At 45.8% G+C, this 5,449-nt stretch overlaps 1 long non-coding RNA gene across 1 annotated transcript in view; it reads left to right on the top strand.

Annotated features, from left to right (window-relative positions):
* Positions 1-5,449, top strand: part of LOC111539631 — a 43,096-nt gene that overhangs the window by 16,812 nt on the left and 20,835 nt on the right. The gene's annotated exons all lie outside the window — the stretch shown is intronic.

The raw sequence follows: 5,449 nt of genomic DNA, 5'->3' as shown, positions 1-5,449 counted from the left end.
CTTTCCTCCTTCCTTCCTTCCTTCCTTCCTTCCTTCCTTCCTTCCTTCCTTCCTTCCTTCCTTCCTTCTTTCTTTTCTTTTCTTTTCTTTTTTTTTCTTTTCTTTCGACTGAGTCTTGCTTTATCACCCAGGTTGGAGTGCAGTGGTACAGTCTCGGCTCACTGCAACTTCCACTTCCCAGGTTCAAGTGATTCTCCTGCCGCAGCCTCCCAAGTAGCTGGGATTACAGGCATGTACCACCATGCCTGGTTAAATTTTTTTTTTTTGTATTTAGTAGAGATGAGGTTTCACCATGTTGGTCAGGCTGGTCTCGAACGCCTGACCTCAGGTGATCCACCTGCCTTGGCCTCCCAAAGGGCTGGGATTACAGGCGTGAGCCACCACGCCGGGCCAGAGCTCTAACATTATCAGCACTGGCATGGTTGGTTTTTCTTTCCTCCTTCTGCCTGTTTTCTGTTTGCCAGAGGTCAGTGTCCTGGTTTCTACAGACCGTTCTCAGGGCTACTTGCGTTTAAATAGGGGATCATGGGAGATGGACAAGTTTTCCCAAGAACCCAGGTCATGACTTGCCAGTGGTGAAGGAGACTCTTTTGGTCAAGTGACTTCCCTGAAATTGCCCATGGGGTTGGGCCCACATGGGTCCGAGTTTCAACAGCTCTCAGCTGAGGTATGGTGAGTCCTGCAGCAGCAGCACTTTGCCCCATCGATTATGCCGTTGGAAAGTAAGCCTGGGTTAGGGTTCAAGTGTAGATGTGCAATGGGGAGGAGGTGGAGGAACAATATAAATGCTAATAGCCACCATTTACTCAGTGTTTATTGTGTCAGCACTGGGCAAACTACTTTATAAACATTCCCACATGTGACTGATGATTAAGTTATCTCTGTATAAACTATAGGTTTATTTTATTCTCTTTATTTTTTCCCCTGACTTGAAAGTTAAAGCTTGAAGATGGTAAGTGATGAGGGCAGGATTTGAACACAGGGAGTGGAGAGTGAGCAAACAGTCTAGTTACTGTAGTCACATCACATGGGAGACTCATATTTGAAGATGCCTCCAACAGCATAACCAGAGCAAAGCGCTGCTCCTGGGTCCACCGCACTTCAACCAAGAGGTGTTCAAACTCAGACCCACACTGGCCACCCTTCACCGTTGGCAAGCCATGACTTAGGTTTCTGGAAAACCTTGCCCATTTTCTAGGAACCCCTATTTAAAGAACACAAAGGGACAGTGTCACATGTTGAAAAGAAGACAGACCTCGAAGACTGATGTCTGGTTTAATCCCCATTCTGTGACTTGGTAATGACCCAGGGCAAATTGCCTCCCTGAGCTTTAATGTTGTCATCTATAAAGTGGAGTGATAATCCCTATCTCACAAAGCAGTGACGAAGAATAAAGGAGTTGGTGTGTGGCAGGCAGGAAGCCCTCCTTGGCACTTAGGATGCTAGCTGCTGGTGGTGGGGATGGGGATAGACTTCATGCTCTAATAATCATGAGCGAGTGTCCTAGAGCACCAGTCACCAGGTCCTTGTGCATGCATTATCTCATTTGACCCTTACCATAAGCCATCAAGCTATCTCTCTACTCTCTTTAATTGCCCTGCTTGGGGCAAGTGTTGTTTACACTCAACCCTGTTTCCTGTCTTCCATTTACACCTCAAACCGCAGGAATCTGGCTTGAACCCACCACTCCGTGGGCCAAGGTCTGGCCAAGGTCACCTATAGTCTGCTCCAGGCAAATGTGAGCTGAGCAGACACTTTTCAGTTCCTAGCTTCTTGAGCATTCTTCCCTTCACTTCTAGGGTTTTCTTCCTGCTTCCCCAGGTGCTTCTCTGTGTCTTTCGTGGGCTTCTATCCCTCTATGGCACCTTCCTTGTTCTTAGTATTTTTGAAACTTGCCACGTTCTCTTCACTCAGCTGCTGGAGTAGTCTTCAGATTTGATGATGTCATTTCCCTGCTCTGTGAAACCACCCTTGGCTCTTAGCATCAAGACCACAGTCCTCAGTCAACATGGCCCTGAGGCCCCTGCCCTCAGGCGCCTTGCATCTCCAGTCTCATTTCAAAAACGAACTTATCCTTGGAATTCTCAGTTACATCACAAGTAACTGAAATGGGTCACTCCCTCCATCCTCAGTCAGGTTTCCTATGCTTTGGCTCTTGCTGCCTCCTCTACCTGGAACGAATAAGCCCCCACCCTCCAGCCCACTCACGACCATTTGTCTGGCTACCTGGGTCACCCTGGCCCAGCTGGGATGTGTCTCCTCTGTGCCCCAGCAAAAACCGTGTGCTACCACAATCCCAGTCCTTATCTCATGAGAAGCTGTCTCCTCTACTGGATGGCCTTGGGAGCAGGGCCAAGACTTGCTCAGCCCTGTGTTCTCAAGCCCCTAGAGCACAGTGCCTGGCACCCAGGACAGATGGGCAATACATTTTACTAAATGGAGACTTACTTGCTTTGTACAGTCCGTGGCTTGAAAGTTAAGCCTGATGTAATTTGAATGGTTGGCCTTTAATATCAGAGAAATTAACTGGTTCCTCTAGAATATCGATTAACAGTCACTCCAAACAGGGGATATATGCCCCATCATGTATTATTTGTTGGTGGAGAGTTGCCAGGGTGGTGGATCAGAGGAAAGAATGTTTTTTTAAGATACTCACCTCCCCAACTTTCCTCTAATTCCTGCTATTTCTCCTCTTGCTAAGATAAAATGAAACCTCTGCCTTCTCTCTACTCTTATTATCTACGAGCGCTGGTTGGAAGGATTTATTAGAGAAAGCGGTGAAATGCCCCACGCAGTCCCAACACAGGACTCTCTCTAGGTTTACGATGCGTAAAACCCCTTCTCCTTTGTTGCCTGTCCTAAACAGCAGGGAGATTCATTTAAGGAGAACAAGGCCTTCAGTACTTGTGGACTGAATCACAGGCACCAAGGCCTGCTAAGTCCTAGGTGTCCCCCAACTCTGCAGGTTCTGCCTCTCCTTCCCTACCTCCTATGCCCCAAATTTCCAAAAGGTACAGCTCATTCCTTCCCAAAAGTCCCCAGTCAGCTCCTGCTCTGTAGAAGTCGTTATCAACTCAGGCTGTGCTTTAGAATCATCTGGGAGTTTTGCAGGCTTTTGTTGTTGTTGTTGTTCATTTGTTGTTGCTGTTTGTTTTGTGAAAGAATCTTGCTCTGTTGCCCAGGCTGGAGTGCAGTGGTGCCATTATAGCTCAGTGCAACCTCTACATCCTGGGCTCAAGCGATCCTCCCACCTCAGCCTCCCAAGTAGCTGATACTACAGGCATGTGCCACCATGCCCAGGTAATTTTAAAATTTTTTTTGTAGAGATAAGGTCTTGCCATGTTGCCCAGGCTCACTCCTGGGATTACAGACGTGAATCATTGAGCCTGGCCCCTCATGGTAGCTCTTTATGGTTATTGGTGGTGTACGTCCCCTAGTAGACTGTCTGCCTCTGAAGGACGTCTATAGCATAGACCAAAATGGCTTCAGCGTTGTTCTTAGTAACTATTAGATTGAATTCAATGGAAAGCTCAGCTGCTTCTGGATTCTCCTGGGTTGTCCAGGAGTTGAACCCATCCTTTCCTCCTCCATGCTGGGCACCTTTTCTCTTTTGCCCTGATAGTTCACCCCTCATGAGGTGGGCCGTACCAGCTGTAGTAGGTCCAGTTTGGCTCAAATATTAATTGCAAGATTGTTTTGGGGGCCTATGAATGCACTTGGAGTGGTTCAGGCCAACATAGCTGAGAATACAAAAGCCATGAACTGAACACTGCTTTGCAAATAGATTGATCAATTGATGGACCTCACAGGTTTTGTTTTAAATTGTTTTATTGATACATAATAGATGTACCTATTTTGGGGAGTACATATGATAACTTAATACCTTCATAGAATTTGCAAAGATCAAATCAGTGTAATTAGGATATTCATCACCTTGAATACTTTTCTGTAAGCTAAAATATTTGCTTTATTCCCTTCTAGCTATTTCAAAATATACCATAGATTATTGTAAACCATAGTCACCTTACTGATCTATCAGACACCAGGTCTTATATCTTCTATCAAACTGTATATTTGTACCCGTTAATCAGCCTCTCTTCATCCGCCCTCCTCCTCCCCTTTCAGCCTCTAGTAACCACCAGTCTATTCTCTAACCTCCTGAGATTTACATTTTTAGCTCCCAAGTATGAGTGAGAACATGTGATATTCGCTTTTTCATGCTTGGCTTATTTCACAACACAGCAACCCTCAGTTCCATGCCTGTTGCTGCAAATGACAGGATCTCATTCTTTTTGATTGCTGAATACTATTCCCTTGTGTATACCTCAGCTTTTCTTCATTCACTCATCCGTTGATGGATACTTAGATTGATTTCATATTTTAGCTACTGTGAATAGTGCTGCGATACAGATGGGAGTGCAGCTATCTTTTCCATATATTGAAACTTATAGATGTTATCCTAAAAATGTAAGTCTCCCCTCAGTCTGAACTGCTTTGTTATCTGGAACTTCCTTTTTCAAACCCAAAGCTGCCCGTCATAACCCTGACCGGTTCCTACTGCTTGTCTTTAAATTTTCCATCCCAACAGGCCACCAGCCCTCCTACTATAAACTTGCTCATTCTTTTTTCGTTTTGTTTTGTTTTGAGATGGAGTTTTTCTCTGTCGCCCAGGCTAGAGTGCAGTGGCCCAATCTTGACTCACTGTAACCTCTGCGTCCCAGCTTCAAGCGATTCTCCTGTCTCAGTCTCCCGAGTGGCTGGAATTACAGGCATGCGCCACCACACCCAGCTAATTTTCTATTTTTAGTAGAGACAGGGTTTCACTATGTGGGTCAGTCAGGTCTCGAACTCCTGAACTCAGATGATCCGCCCGCCTCAACCTCCTAAAGTGCTGGGATTACAGGCGTGAGCCACCGCGCCCGGCATACTTGTGCATTCTTAAGTCCCTACTCTTTCCTGGCGATCCTCCCTTACCTAGAACGGGTTTCTTATCACCAAAAGCATCCTATCCACTGTTCAAGGTCAAATTCAAATGTCACCTCCTGGGTGTCCCCAGCCAGAAATGATTCCCTTCTTATTTGTGCCTTTAAGGTAACTATTTTCTTACCATTTAATTATTCTTCACTCAGTAAACATTTATTGAGCACCAAATATGTGCCAAGTTCACTTACCCATCCTCTCACTCCATATGCTATTTTTTTTCCTTTTTTTTTTTTTTTTTTGAGACAGAGTTTCATTCTTGTTGCCCAGGCTGGAGTGCAATGGTGTAATCTCGGCTCACTGCAACTTCTGCCTCCGGGGTTCAAACGATTCTCTTGTCTCAGCCTCCCGAGTAGCTGAGACTATAGGCACGTGCCACCATGCCTGGCTAACTTTTGTATTTTTGGTAGAGACGAGGTTTCACCATGTTGGCCAGGCTGGTCTCAAACTCCTGACCTCAGGTGATCAG

The sequence above is a fragment of the Piliocolobus tephrosceles genome, chromosome 18, assembly GCF_002776525.5.
Source record: "Piliocolobus tephrosceles isolate RC106 chromosome 18, ASM277652v3, whole genome shotgun sequence".
NCBI lineage: Eukaryota > Metazoa > Chordata > Mammalia > Primates > Cercopithecidae > Piliocolobus > Piliocolobus tephrosceles.
The sequence above is the reverse complement of the archived record's forward strand: the minus strand, read 5'-3'. Positions and strand labels throughout refer to the sequence as shown.